Source organism: Camellia sinensis, chromosome 2 (assembly GCF_055761805.1).
Source record: "Camellia sinensis isolate YWXY chromosome 2, ASM5576180v1, whole genome shotgun sequence".
Lineage (NCBI taxonomy): Eukaryota > Viridiplantae > Streptophyta > Magnoliopsida > Ericales > Theaceae > Camellia > Camellia sinensis.
Window position 1 is genome coordinate 31765714 of NC_138962.1, and position 16404 is coordinate 31782117.

Sequence of the window (16404 nt, forward strand, 5' to 3'; positions counted from 1 at the left end):
TCTTAAGAATTTTTCACTTCTTGTATACTAAATTATATTAATCAATAAATAGTTTAAAATAGTGGTTTAACCGATTGCAAACTTAGATCTAATAGTTCAAAAATTTTTAAAATTAAAAAGAACTATTTGTTAGATTTATATAATTTTTTCATGAAATACTTCTTTCACAACGCTTATATAAGAAGTTATATTCAATTACAAATGTACGAAAACTAACTCAATATTTTTTATGCATATATATTGGCCTCTCCCAAACAAAATCCCTGGTTCCACCCCTAATCAAAATGTTTTGGACAGAATATTTTTTTCTTAAAAGGTGTTTTCTGTTGAAACAAAGGGAACGGTAGTTTCAAGAAGAGGGAGAGGGCCAAGGAAGTCACTCAGTATATTTTGAGTCAGTCCCCTTCCAATGAGAAGTGCCATCCTTTTATCATCCTCTTGTTTTCTTATTGTCTTAAATAGCACTGCAAATGAACAGATCTGTTTGTAAATAGGCTTGAGCTCAACTCGTTCAAACTCGATTTGTTAATTTTTTTTTTTGCTTTCAAGTTCGAGCTCGTTAAATTTTTAATAAACAAGCTTAAACATTCTAAAGTTCGGCTCATAAGCTTGACTTGTTAGCTAACTCGTTTAATATTTATTATTTATATATTAAATAATGTAAAAATATGTATAAAAAATAAGATAAATATGTTATTTATCTATTTGAAAATATAAATATAAATAATAGTTAACTATAGATAATACATTTATATAATAGTGGTAGTAGATATTATTATTTTAGTAAAATATTGACTTTTTTTTAGAATATTTATATATATTGTATATAAAATTGTATAATCAAAGTTTTAATTGTAACTTTAGTCTCATACGCAAATATAAATTTATAAATTTCTGAACTCATTAAGGCTCAGGAACAAGCTTGAGCTCGAGTCAAGTCTAAGCCAACTTGGATCGAACTCAGTTCATTAAATTTTTATCGAGCTCTTGAGCTCGAACTCGAAGTCCTTAAAATCTTAATAAACAAGGCAAACATACTAAAACTCAGCTCGGCTCGGCTCGTTTACCACCCTAGTTAAATGATTGTAAAAGGAACCTCTTTATTTCATTTCTTTATTGAAATCTGATGAAGTCTTTTCTTTGCTTATCTTGTCCTTATTAATATATTTGTTACTCTAGTTTTGTTTTGTTATTTTGTTTTTTTTAAATCAAAATCTTGAATATATTCACTTAGCATAGTAGAACTCTGTTGATACCATCATGCAGTAGTTCAGCATGGTTTGTGGTGCGATATCGAAAATGATCTGCACAGATGGAGGTGCAAACTGATATGTTTAGTTTTGGGTGGGTAATTATGGAAACTCCAATCACTAGTGCTTTTTCTATGATTTTTTTGTTGGTTTCATCACTTCGACTTTAGTTGCTAGAGTAGTATATAAAACTTATTGTAATTGTACTGATTAAACCATTTCAGTTTTCTGTTTTCAGTGTTCCCCAACAATGGATTGCTCTTTCTTTTTTAAGCTCCTTTGTTTCTTCCTACTTTTAGTTGGCATGTCAGCAGCTGTTGTTGCGGATGATCGTAGGACATACATCATCCACGTGGACAAATCAGCTATGCCTTCTCCTTTCCCAGATCGTCATAGTTGGTATATGTCAACTCTCTCGTCCCTGTCTTCGCCGAATGGTGTTCTTCCAACGCATCTCTATACCTACAACCATGTCTTGGATGGCTTTAGTGCAGTGCTGTCTCAGTCCCAACTTGATCAGTTGGAGAAAATGTCTGGTCACGTTGCCACGTACCCAGAAACCTTTGGAAAGCTTCAGACTACATATGCCCCGAAGTTTCTCGGCCTGGAACCAGACGTTGGGTTATGGCTCGCAGCCAATTTTGGGGATGATATGATCATCGGCGTTCTTGACACTGGAATTTGGCCGGAAAGTGAGAGTTTCAGAGATGATGAAATGCCCCCCGTGCCAGAGAGATGGCGCGGTATTTGCGAGTCTGGTGTAGAGTTCAACTCTTCTAACTGTAACCGGAAACTCATTGGAGCACGCTCATTCAGTAAAGGGATGAAGGAAGCAGGCTTGAACATCTCCACAAGGGACGACTACGATTCTCTGAGGGATTATGATGGACACGGGACCCATACATCATCGACAGCAGCCGGAAGCCCCGTGCAGGACACCAGTTACTTCAATTATGCCAAGGGAACCGCGATTGGAATGGCACCGAAGGCCCGGCTTGCCATGTACAAAGTGATTTTCTTCAACTACACATATGAAGCCGCTGCATCTGACACTATAGCCGGCATGGACCAGGCCATAGCTGATGGTGTCGATATCATGTCATTGTCGTTGGGTTTCAAGGAGACTGCTTTTGAACAAAACCCAATTGTAGTGGCAGCTTTTACAACCATGGAAAAGGGGATCACTGTGGTATGCGCAGCCGGAAATCGTGGTCCTCATGATTTTACCATCCTCAATGGAGCTCCATGGATCACTACCATTGGAGCGGGGACCATTGATCGCGATTATGCTGCCGAAGTGACACTTGGTGACTACGGGGACCTCACCGTCAGCGGAAAATCTGTCTACCCATTAGACTTGTTAGTCTCCAGAGTCCCTATATACTTTGGCCATGGAAATAGGAGCAAAGAAATCTGCGACGACTATTCTCTTGACCCTAAAGATGTTGCCGGGAAGTACGTGTTCTGTGACTTCAGTGAATCATTCGGATTTAACACGTTTGAAACAGACAGAGCTGGAGCTGCAGGAGCAATCTTCAGTACCGACTCTGCCATGTTTCTCTACCCAAGTGATTTCAACAATCCATACGTGGCAGTGATCCAAGAAGTCGGAAATTCAATCAAAGACTACCTAATCAAAGCGAAGAATACAACTGTGAGTATTAAGTTTCAACTGACAGTTTTGGGTACTAAACGTGCCCCAATAGTGGCAAATTTTTCTTCGCGAGGACCAGATCGTAAATCGCCATGGATGCTAAAACCTGATATCTTGGCTCCTGGAGTCAATATTTTAGCGGCATATGCACCAAACAGAGGAATTGCGCCGATTGGAGATGACCACGACTATTTGCTTAGCGACTTCGCGCTTCTCTCTGGCACATCCATGGCGTGTACCCACATAGCCGGTATATCAGCACTACTAAAAGTGGTACACAGGGATTGGAGTCTGGCTGCCATCAGATCAGCATTGATGACCACGGCTTACGTGATCGACAACGTGAACGGCACGATCATTGATATGACCACCGGAGTAGCCGGGACTCCTCTTGATTATGGGTCAGGGCACGTAGATCCTGTAAAAGCCATAGACCCAGGACTTGTTTATGACTTGGAGGCTCAAGACTACATCAATTACTTGTGTGGAATGAACTACACAAACCAACAGATCAAGATCATCACCAAGAGATCAAATTTCAGTTGTGATCAAGCTAGTCTTGATCTTAACTACCCGTCTTTTATGATCCTCCTCAACAACACTAACACTACTAGTTACACCTTTAAAAGAGTGTTGACAAGTGTAGTGAATAGTTCCTCGGTCTACCGTGCTGTGGTGAATGCCCCATCGGGCATGAAAGTGGTTGTGGAGCCGCCGACGATAGCCTTTGATGGAAAATACAGCACAGCCAAGTTCAGCATGACCGTAGAGGTTGATGCTGGAATTGGAGATGTCAGAATACAAAGTGATTCTATTGTGAATTATGGGTATTTAAGCTGGAATGATGTTAAGGGCAAGCATGTAGTGAGAAGTCCTGTTGTTGCTGCTTTTGCACCTTATCCAAGAGCATGAAAGGTATTATAACTTAGAATTGCCAAAATCGTACGTCATAGTCAAGTTTTGACACCTTACAGTTCTAAAAGTTGCAAATTTGGCAAACATGCTGAAATGGGTGAATGATGATAGTTTCTTTTTGTTCTTTTTATTTATAAAAAATTATATTTGTGTGTGCCATGTTAAATTTGGCAGCTCAAATAGCAAACGAACTAATGCTCTCTTGGCCCAATTATAATAATGGTAGCGGCTATAACAATTGCGTTAGAGATGCTACAAGAGAAAGGGTGCCAAGAGAGTACCTTAATTGTATATTATTGTGTTTTTCTATTTATTGTTATTATTATTATTATTTTGTTGGCTTTTGACTATTTTAGGTATAAACTTTGTTAGGTTTTATTTCTTGGCAATCCCGTTTGACAAAACTCCTTTGAGTTGTAATTTTATTCGCATTTTTATTTCAGTGAGACTTTGAGTGTTTAGATGCGAATCCAACCCGAATCAAGCCTTTCAGAGAAGTTTGTGTTGATAAAGCTTTCAAGATTGCCACTTCACTGATTATTACGGGGGTCGAGCTGCCCGGTCAGCTCGCGGCCCGAAGCAAAATGCAAAAATGCATTCAAAGTTACCTGTCCGATCATGTTATATTTTTCCAGTTTTTCTAGTTTTGGCCTTCCCGCTCGAGCGGGGATTGGAAGCTCTCAGCATCTCTGCAGTCGCCTGCAAAAGTACTGGATAGTGTGATTTGCCGCTCGAGCGGCAAAACCGACGCTCGAGCGTGGAGCCTGTATGAAATCACAGAATTTGAAGTCTCCGCTCGAGCGGGAAGACCCACGCTCGAGCGAACCGCGCGATCCCAGATTTCCAGATTTGATTAAAGAGTTGGTTTTCTTCTGAAATTAGGATTGCTTTGGTTTTCTATAAATAATTGATTTTCTCCCAACACTAGGGAGACTTCTTCAGATCTTATTTTTGGATCTTAAGGTTTATATCTAGAGAGATTTTGCTAGTTTTTCTTTGATGTTTTGATAGAGTCTTCAACTCATGTTCTAAAGAGAGTACATCAAAGGTTGTGTTTTGTTCTACAAAAGAGAGTGTTGTTCTTCAGTTGTGTATTCTGAAGAATTCGAGCCTGAAGCTGTGGTGGAATCCAGAGTGGCTCATCAGAAAGACAATTCCGTGGTGAAGATGGGGTTGGAAGAGGCACATAGAGGTTGGTTCAATTAGGCGTTGTGGATTCGCTAGGTAATTGAGAGTATACCTGTGTAATTCCTTTAATTCTTCTTAGTGGATTGTCTTGTGGCTGTTGCCCGTGGTTTTTTTATTCACAGTTGGAGGTGTCCAATTGTGGTTTTTTCCACGTAAAATCGTTGTGTCTCTTTGTCTTGATTGTTTGATTGAGATTGTTATATTCTGCTTAAAATTGATACATAATCACAAATCAACATCTAGGGGATTTCTAGATTTTTCAATTGGTATCAGAGCAGGTCGTTCTATTTTTAAAAAAAATATATATATATATATATATTTTCTTTTAGAACGAGATCTTGTTTGATTTGTGATAATGGATACAATTCGTGAAGGAAATTCTATGGTTCGACCACCCCTACTTGACGGATCCAATTATCCTTTTTGGAAAGCTCGGATGAGATCTTTTTTAAAATCTATTGATGAAAAAGTTTGGCAATCCATCATGAATGGGTGGACTGAACCAACAATTACTGTTGATGGAGTTACAATCCCCAAACCAATTGATCAGTGGGACACAACTGATTACCAAAATAATAGCTGGAATAGTAAAGCTATCAATTCTCTCTTTTGCGCTGTCACACCTGAAGAATTTAGTCGTATTTGTAATTGTGAAGTCGCAAAAGAGGCTTGGGATATCTTACAAACTATTCATGAGGGCACTCCTTCTGTTAAACGCTCAAAACTTCAAAGACTCACATCTAGTTTTGAAAACCTTTCAATGAAAGATAGTGAGACCTTTGATGAATTTTATGCGAAGTTGAGTGACATTATAAATTCCAGCTTCAATTTAGGTGAAAAAATTCCAGAATCCAAAGTTGTGGGAAAAATTTTGAGATCCTTGCCCGATCGGTTCCAACCAAAAGTTACGGCTATCGAGGAGGCTCAAGATGTTGACAACCTCAAGCTGGATCAGTTGGTTGGAAATCTCCAAACTTATGAGGCACACAGGAATTTCAAACAGAAACAAAAAGATATTGCTTTTAGTAGTGCTCATAAAGTTAGAGAGGATTCTGATGAGGATTGTGATATAGATTCCAAGATTATGGCTGCTTTTGTTAAACAATTTAAAAAATCTTTTTTGAAAAAGAATCCTAATCTTTTGGAATCTACTCATTCTCATAAATCTAAAGGCAAAGATAAACTCAAAATTAATTCTATAGCCAAGAAGGAGAAAGGAAAGATACAAGGAAACTCTGAAAGACTCCAATGCTATGAATGCCAAGGATTTGGCCATTTTGCTCAAGAATGCCCCACTCGTTTGAAGAAGAAGAAAGCCCTTGCCATCACTTGGGATGATGAATCTGAATCTGATGAAGATGAAAGTGACAATGAAGGTCAAGGCGAAGAGGGTCATAAACAATTTCTTGCTTTCATGGCGGCTTCTGAAGCTGAAGGACAAACAGATTCTCCAAAGAGGTCAGTTGAGAATATCACCGATGATGAATCCTTGGAGAGCAATCATGAAGAGCTTGAGCAAGCTTATGAAAAGTTGTATAAGGAGTCTCTTAAGTTATTCAAATTGAATGACAAACTCACAAAGAAACTCAAAGCATGTGAATGTGAGAATGTCAAACTTAAGGAGGAGATTTCCGAGGCCAGGATTAATGCCATCAAGGTAGCTGATGATCGACAAGTTCTTTGTGCAAAATTGTTGACTTGTGAGACAGAGAGGAATGAGCTGCTGCAAACCCATGCCATGTATAAAGAAAAGATTGAATCTCTTGAGATGTCACAAGTTGCTTTGGAAGAACTAATGGTCAAGAAAGAGGAAGAGCTCAAGTGTGCTATGGCTACCATTGGTCTTTGGAACAAAGGATCAAAGACTTTGGAGGATATCATTGGGTCTCAACACATGAGTTGTGACAAAAGTGGCATTGGCTTTGGTGGTAAGAAAGAGCAAAAACAGAGTGCCTCCTCATCTTATGATACAAGAACTCAAGGAAAGGGAGGACAAAAGATTCAACAAGAGGAAAGACTTCTCAAACTCTCTAGAGTTGGTAAGGTAAAAGAAAAGAAGGTACACCCTGTTTTTGTTTGTCATCATTGTGGTTTGCATGGTCATATTCGCCCTTATTGTTATAAGTTGCATGGGAAAGTGTCTCAAAAGGGTAGAAATTTGAATACTTTTTGGGTTAGGAGACAGCCTTACATGTCTAAGCGAAATACCAAGATTCATGAGGGTGTTCACAACACCGCGACATTTACCAAGACCGCTAGACCTAATTTTGTTAAGATCAAAAAGATTTGGGTGAGAAAACTTGACTTGTGTTAATTTGTTTATTTGTTTTAGCTTTTGGATTTTTGTGTGTTGTTTTTAATTTAAAAAAAAAAAAAACATGTGTGCTTGTTCATTTTTTTTTGTCTTGCTTTATTTTTGAAAAAAAAAAGAGAAAAAAAAAAATCCCAAAAAGATTTTCTTAGTATGGTTTTGCAAGCTTGAAATTTTTGAGTGGTCTTTGGTGCATATTGGAATTGATGAGAATATCCATTACATGTTAATATATGTGTACTTTCTGTGGTCATTACTCATTTTGGAGTGTGTGTTTTTTGATTAGTATGTCTCATTCTGTACACACTCTTGGATTAGCAAATTTTGGAGTCTTCCGTCTTAGTGATTATTTTTTTCTCTATGGACTTCTGTCATTGATCTTTTGCGTTTCTAGAGGAATTGACCTATACTAGCATATCTTGGGTGATGTTGAGTCTCCTAACCACCTACCATTTTTTTGCATCTCCATGGCTTTCCCCTTAATTCTTTGCAGTCTAGCCATGAGGAAAAGGCTACCTCAGAGTCACCAACCAGGCCATCCTTATTATATCCATGCTTCTCTGGTTCGGTTTCCATACTCTTGAGCATGTCAGCCACCAATGATTGTGCAAAAGAAAAAGAAAAAGAAAAAGAAAAAGAAAGAGAAAGAGAAGAAGACAAAATATGCAAAAAGAAAAAAAATGTGAAAAAGAAAGAAAAGAAAAAGTGTGTGAAAAAAAAAAGGAAAAAAGATTCATTGATTAAGGGGGAGCCTCCGCCTTTACTCACCAAATACCCCTTGATTCCTAGTGGTTTGACTTTCCTTTGTCGTGCTTAGATTCTCTTGTCGGAGGTCCAACTTTAATATCACTACTAGGATTGAATCTAGTGTTTGTCGAACTCCAAGAGTCACACGCACACTTTTTATCATGGGATCTATGCTTTTCACATAATGTATCACTTTCTTTCATGAGGAATTTTCTACAGACTGTGCACATTATGTTTTCTTGTAATGTTGCTTCTTGGATAATCTTATGTGTTTTAAGGTACTAATCTGAAATTCCTTGCTTGCTCCACCATATTATTTTTTTGTCGTTTTCTTCTTGTTCACTATTTTTAGTGTTTGTGGTTGCTTTTAGTGAGGGGGAGTTTGGTTCATCTTGATTTGGGTTGATAAGGGAGCTTGGTTTATCATTGCAAGAGTTTGTTTAGCATGAACACTTTGATATGTTTGATAAGGGAGATTGGCTATATGTTTTGCATGTTACTATGCACTATTTGCCCTTCTTGTATGTTCATGGTATTTACATCGTCATATTATTGCTTGTGTGGTTTATGATCTTGCTTTTGTTGTTTGAGAGTTGTTTTTCATGAGTCTTAGTTTTTCATCTATTCATGTTTTCCATCTCATGTTTCAAGATAATCGTGTCATATGTCTCTTGCTTTTTCATATACTCTTGTGGGACTAATAGTTGTTTTGGAGATTGTGGCACTAATAACTGTTTTGCAGATCATGACCTTAAGAAAGAAGTTGGCTTTTGTTGGCTGTAATGGGTTGGGGTGTTTAGGATTTTATTTGTTAGGTGTGTTTTGTCACGGCATTGCCAAAGGGGGAGATTGTTAGGTTTTATTTCTTGGCAATCCCGTTTGACAAAACTCCTTTGAGTTGTAATTTTATTCGCATTTTTATTTCAGTGAGACTTTGAGTGTTTAGATGCGAATCCAACCCGAATCAAGCCTTTCAGAGAAGTTTGTGTTGATAAAGCTTTCAAGATTGCCACTTCGCTGATTATTACGGGGGTCGAGCTGCCCGGTCAGCTCGCGGCCCGAAGCAAAATGCAAAAATGCATTCAAAGTTGCCTGTCCGATCATGTTATATTTTTCCAGTTTTTCTAGTTTTGGCCTTCCCGCTCGAGCGGGGAAAGTGACGCTCGAGCGGGGATTGGAAGCTCTTAGCATCTCTGCAGTCGCCTGCAAAAGTACTGGATAGTGTGATTTGCCGCTCGAGCGGCAAAACCGACGCTCGAGCGTGGAGCCTGTATGAAATCACAGAATTTGAAGTCTCCGCTCGAGCGGGAAGACCCACGCTCGAGCGGACCGCGCGATCCCAGATTTCCAGATTTGATTAAAGAGTTGGTTTTCTTCTGAAATTAGGATTGCTTTGGTTTTCTATAAATAATTGGTTTTCTCCCAACACTAGGGAGACTTCTTCAGATCTTATTTTTGGATCTTAAGGTTTATATCTGGAGAGATTTTGCTAGTTTTTCTTTGATGTTTTGATAGAGTCTTCAACTCATGTTCTAAAGAGAGTACATCAAAGGTTGTGTTTTGTTCTACAAAAGAGAGTGTTGTTCTTCAGTTGTGTATTCTGAAGAATTCGAGCCTGAAGCTGTGGTGGAATCCAGAGTGGCTCATCAGAAAGACAATTCCATGGTGAAGATGGAGTTGGAAGAGGCACATAGAGGTTGGTTCAATTAGGCGTTGTGGATTCGCTAGGTAATTGAGAGTATACCTGTGTAATTCCTTTAATTCTTCTTAGTGGATTGTCTTGTGGCTGTTGCCCTGGTTTTTTTAATCACAGTTGGAGGTGTCCAATTGTGGTTTTTTCCACGTAAAATCGTTGTGTCTCTTTGTCTTGATTGTTTGATTGAGATTGTTATATTCTGCTTAAAATTGATACATAATCACAAATCAACATCTAGGGGATTTCTAGATTTTTCAAACTTCATGATGAATACAGTTGACAGGATTGCACTACATCATCATTTTGTTCATTCAATGGCTCAGATTATGTCATGTGTCCAATTGAACTCTAAAAAAAAAAAAAAAAAGAAGTCATTTGCCCGTTGGGGCGACCCCTTTCTCCTTCCCTCACCAACTGCAATCCCACTGCACCACATGATTTTTTCTTTTTTGGTGGGTGAGATTTATATAAAACAGGAAGAGTAGAGAATCAACCAAAAAAATTAAACAAAATAAACATGTTATAAGGCAAATGATGTGTAAAGGTTATAAGAGATCAAACTTAAACAAAATAAATATGTTATAAGACCAATGATATGTATAGGTTATGAGAGATCAACCAATTTTAATTTTGGTGATTGTCATTAATTGTTTTATTTTTGGTTCATTTGTTGATGAATTTTCAGCGTGTTAAAATTTTAGGCAAAATAGAAGAATTGGAGCTGAAAGTTGTCTTTTGTGTGTAGGAAATGTACTCTCTCTATCTGTCATCTTTGAAAGTCTATATCTGAATTTGGGTCCCTTATTTCTAGTGCATATGAATGAATCTGGAATCTTTTTTTAGTTTGTTGCTTCAGTTTTAATGCTGTCTTTATAACTCTACAATCATTTAGAAATCGATCTTTGATTGCAAGGCGCATTCTTTACTTTTTGAACAATCTTATGTTCTTCTTACATCTGTTTTTATTTTCTTTCCCGTGATTGCATGACCTTTATCATTTGCAACTAACAGTTGCATGCAAATTCCTATAACTAGAGGGCACCATGTGTCTTGTAGCCCAATTGGTACATAAATGCTACAGAGCCTCACTGAATTGGTTCGTGAAGAGTTTAATGTGATGTATGATGCTCTTAATAACAATGCGAAGAAAAGACGAGAAAAGCTTGAGGGAAACTATGCTGTTTATTAATGAATTACATTAGATCAAAATTTAAGAAAAATCTATTTTTGCCAAACCATTTTTCCAAACCATTTCTTACATTTATCACAACAAATGAAGAGGGAGAACAGACAAAGGGAGAGTGCCAGCTCACTCTCCTCTTTCGGTGGAAAGCTTTGGACAGCACATGGTGGGATCTCATTTTCCTCATTTCTGTACCTACTCCTTGACTTGGAGTATTTCGGTGCCTACTCCTTGACTTGGAGATTCCAAGCCAATCTTCAACACTTGTTTTGTTCACTGACTGAACCTCATCTTTACATTGAGAGCCGAATTGTTGACTAGTGAAATTTCCATGATTCCATCTATATTTGGTTGGAGGAGAAATTTCCATGATTCAATCTGAATTTGATTGGAGACTCTGCAATTACTTTTTTTTTTTGGGGTACATCGGAATTAAGACTCTGCAATTACGTATTCATCATTTAGGCTTAAACTTTAATCATGTTGGCACGGTTTCAGAATGTGGCGGCTCAAGTTATTTGTTTATCTGTAATATTTTGTGGAGCTGAGCCGTTATTGATATATAAGGGATGTTGACCTGAAGCTGTCACTCTTGAAGCCGCATTGGTAGACATATATGTGCAAGAATATTCATCTTTCAAGAATTTGATTATGTATATGGTCAGACTACAGTAGTGCTGTGGAGTTATCCTTTGTTGGAAGCTCACTAGTTTATTTAATGTTTGAGGAAATACTTACGCAACGTATTTTATGTGACAACCCCCACTTTGATTAGTGTTAAACGGTGATCAAGCATGATAAGTAATTGATTAAAATGAAATGTTGAATTGACCGCATGAGTGTATTGTTTTAAATGCATTTCTATCTGTTTGATTACTGATTGATATGTTCGTGTTTTTATTTCGAATTGCGAATTGAAAGCCTTACCGGCGACCGATTCAGAAATTGATTAATGTTCTATGCTAATTAGGATTTATAGGATTTTATGGTAAGTTTAATTAAAATTTGATTTGGAATGATTAAATTAGATTAAATAATGTTAAACTAATTGAACCTAAGTAATTGCACTTTTGCCATTGAAGTGGGCCACTTTGTTAAAACTTGTTTAGAGTTTAATTCACTTTTTGATATGCCATTCTTCATCTATTTTCCTAGACCAAACCGAAAGAGAGAGAGAGAGAGAGTTGGAAGAAAATTTGAGTTCAACAAGAATTTTGTTTGAAATTAGAAGAATTGAAGAAGATTTGCAAAATTAGACTCCTACACTTGGAATTCAAGACCTAAGGTAGGAAACTTACCCTCTTGAACATGAATTTGAGTTGTTTCTTGCATGGTTCATGGAAATATTGGAGATTAGAGTCAAGTTATAGCCTAAAGGGTTGAATTGAGGAGCAATGTGTGCATGCATGTCCATATCATTGAGTTTTGAGATCATTTACATGAGAATTTCCACATGTATGTCCATATTTTGGTTGTAGTCCATGAATTCACCATGTTTTAGAGTTCAATCTTGCATTTGATCATGTTTTGGAGCATTGGAATCCATAAGAACTCATGCATGTTATGTTCTTGCATTGTTCTTCAAGTTTCTTTGAAATTGTGTTCAATTGTCTCACATTTAGGCTTGATTTTACAAAATTGATCTTCAAAACATGTTGTAGTATGAGTTTTTAAGTGTTTTCCAAAAAATTGGCTCAAAAGGTTGAGTTTTGATAAGTTTAATTCTTGGTTTGAGCTTTGGAAGCAAATTTAGAAAACCCAGATTTTGGCTTCCACGCTTGAGCGAAAGATTCTACGCTCGAGTGACCACATTTGTGTTCAGGGCTCCGCTTGAGCGACGGAATGCTGGCTCGAGCGTAGATTGCAAGCTCTCAGGTTCTCTGCGTGTGCAGACGCACGCTCGAGCGACGAGACCTACGCTTGAGCGAAGAACTGTGTCTCACGCTCGAGCGAGCATCGAGTGGAGAATTTCAACAACTAGCACTTTTGCATTTTTACAGACCGCTCGAGTGAAGGAGTATACGCTCGAGCGACCCCTCTGTTTTGGTAAGCTCGCTCGAGCGTAGAAAGCCACGCTCAAGCGAGACCCCTATTTTCAGCAAATTTTGAAAAGTGTTTTAAAGTACATTTTTGCATCCTCATTCCATCATAGGCATTCCTAGGCCAAGTTTAAGGCATCTTAATGAGGATAATGTTATAGAACACACCAAGTCAAGTTAAGAGGCTAAGTTATTAATCCCAAGTGTGTAACTTATTGTGTGTTCGTTTTGCAACTATGTAGGGTTGGCACCCGAGGACGCTGACTAGCCTGTCTTTAGCCTAGTGCTCTGTGAGTAACAATGTTGTAAAGATACGTTCAATTATAATTATTTCTGAACGATTAACTGTATCGCTTTCTGAAATGACATTACTAATTGAATGAATGTTTGTCTTATTTGTAAACTATACTCATGGCATCCATAGCAACTTACTGTTACTGTACTGTTACTGCTACTGTTACAGAGATCTCTGTCGTTTCCAATGTTTGGAACTACCACTGTTTACTGTTTGATGGCCATCAACTGACTGTTCGGTCTATTAAGGCCTACTGTACTGTTTTGCTATTGGACGTACCACGTATGACTGTTATGATTTCTAAATGACTGATATGGCACGAAATATGAGCCACTGATTGAATAACAGATTTATTGATGCAAATGACTGCTTTAATTAATGAAAGGGCATTCATTCTTAATGCCTTTACGCACTTGTTATTCACTGGGCTTTAGCTCACTGTTTATATTTACATGTAGGTGTCTAAGCACCGGACCGAAGCTAGGAGCGTCAAGTTAAGCTCTTGTTTTGTCAAGCCAACCATCGCGCCTCACTTCGAGGTTCCGAGTCCGTCCAAGCTAAGGCTGTTTGGGTTGTTTCAGATTCACCCTTTTGTCTCTGTTTTGTATTGATTGAATAGGACTTGACTGTACAGTTATGGTGAAGGGATTTGGTCTCTAACCTGGATGTTTGTGTATATGATGTATGTATATATGTTTTGGTTATGAATATGGCTTGTCCATAAAAGCCTTTTTGCATTCAGATTTTCACAGTTCATTGGACATCTTTTATTACTGTTTGGCTTCCGCCAGCCCCTTGCTTTGTATTATTGTTATTACTGTTGAAGCAGGCCTTTGGTAATCACGGATTACTGGCCGGTTACGATGCTAAACCCTTAGGGGCGGGTTTGGGTCGTGACATTTTAACAGTTATTAACAACAACAATTCTAGGCATCATGAACACTTTTCATGAAAATAATCATGAAAGCTTTGTGACCCTTAGATTACACTTAGAATAAAGCACCACACACTAATCAAGGTAATCCAAGGATCATAACTTTTTCATGATCATTTTCATGAAAAAATTTTCATGATTCCTAACTTTTCTCTATTAACAATGCTTTCTCATTGCTTTGCATCTTATCCGATGCAATCCTTTCTTTTCTACATAATTGTTATTCAAGATAGACATTCTAAGAATGGGTGAATTGGGTTTATAAATAAATTATCAAATTAAAATTTTAACCTAAATAATAAATAAATAATTAAATTTTCTCAACAATATAAGGTAGAGAAATAAAATGAGCAAAGGGAAAAAAAATCAAACGCAGTGATTTATAATGGTTCAGCACGCTGAGTCTATGTCACTTCCTAAATATCCATTATTCTTCAAATAGTAATACATCACTGGCTTCACAGGTGCTAGTGAACCTTTACAACAAGTGACCAATCCTGATCACTTCAACTAGTTGAGAATTCGGTACTTAATCACACCTCACCAAGTGATTTTATCTCAAAACCCACTCACAAAAATAACACAGCTAGTTTTGAATCCGATGCCTAATCTCACATAATCTAAGTGATTTTATCTCGAAAAATCACTCATAAAAACTCTCTCTCTTTTTTTACAAAAATAATAAGAATAATGAATAGAAAACCCTTTTACAATTTTACTCAAACTCTCAACAAATTTTCTCTCAATAGAAATAATTAATCATTGTTAGCACACAACACAATATTTGAAAATATTTCAATATCACAAAATTTTCTCTTATCCACTTCTTGATTTTTCTCCATATAAAACACTTCTATTTATATCTAAAATGTACTAGCCGTTACGGAGGCAGATGCTTCTCTGCTTGTTGGATCATATGGAGACGGATGCAGAGAGAAATCACGCAAAAGAAATCATCACGTGGAAGATTTGAAAATATAAGCTATGGGTCACTTTCAATGAATAGTAACAACAAAATTTTCAAAACATCTACCGTAAAATCAAATGATGCATAGTGATTGTATAGTAACTTTTCTACTAAAAAATTTGATTCCACTGTAAAATCTCTTTAAATAATATTTATATCACATATGAAAATATATACCCTTTTAAAAAATTTTGTAGTTGTTATAGACATTTTAAATACACTCTAATAAAAAATAACCCACCACCCCATGTAGGTGTATCAGTTTTGTCAAAAGAAGACAACCTACCAAATTTGTCAAAAGATGACAACCCACCAATACCACATTTGTTAAAAGAAAACAACCAATCAATATCAAATTTGTCAAAAGAGAAATAGTGACCAATCGGATTTTTCAATACGTGAATAATAAAGTTTACAAAATATTTTTGTAAAGTCAAATATAGCGCAGTACCTTCCATTTAAATAATATCTAACACAAATATATCATACAATATATATTTTAACAGATAATATTTTGTATCAAGAAATATAAAATATATATATTAAAAAATTACAATTTATCCCATAATATTTTAAACATCATCAAAATTAAACCATACGATTAACAATCTCCCCTTTTTGATGATGGCAATATAATTATTAATTTGACACAAAATTTCATAGGAATAAATGTAACCAAAAAAAAAAAATTTCAACAATCATAATACAAGCATTTATTTTCATTATATTTTCTCCTCATTTATTAACAAGTTCTTTGTCCAATAAATTTATATATAAATCATATTTCTTCTCCCACTTTAACATCATCACAAAAAATATTTAACAATAATAATGCAATCAATTATTTTCTCCCTCTTTAAAAAAATTTGACAAACAAATCATATATAATTGTTATAACTTCTGTCCTTTTTTAATGTAATGAAAACATTTGTGCAGAGAAGGAGTAAGATAAAAATTTAGAGTAATTTTAGAATATATTTTTAAAAAAACTTCCCCTAAAATTATGCATATAATAAAAATAAATAATTTTAAGAATACTCTTCCTGAAGTTATGTTTCTCATAAAACACTGTCTCTCCCCCTCAATTATTTATTTATTCTCCAAATACAATTTTTATTTCTTCCTCAGAACATTTTCAAATATAAGTTACAATATAAGAATTTATTAATTTTTTATTTATGAATATTTGTAAAATATATAATGGGGTGATTTTTTAATTTTATAA

General features: G+C 36.3%; 1 pseudogene across 2 annotated transcripts; it reads left to right on the forward strand.

Annotated features, from left to right (window-relative positions):
- The first annotated feature begins 1537 nt into the window (after positions 1-1537).
- LOC145789014 (subtilisin-like protease SBT3 pseudogene) lies at positions 1538-14010 on the forward strand (annotated as a pseudogene). 2 transcript variants are annotated; one of them, XR_014360784.1, is made up of 3 exons: positions 1538-3819; positions 13226-13273; positions 13737-14010. The product of XR_014360784.1 is annotated as a subtilisin-like protease SBT3 pseudogene, transcript variant X1 (transcript). The 2 variants fall into 2 exon arrangements; XR_014360785.1 differs by lacking the exon at positions 13226-13273.
- The last annotated feature ends 2394 nt before the right edge of the window (positions 14011-16404 follow it).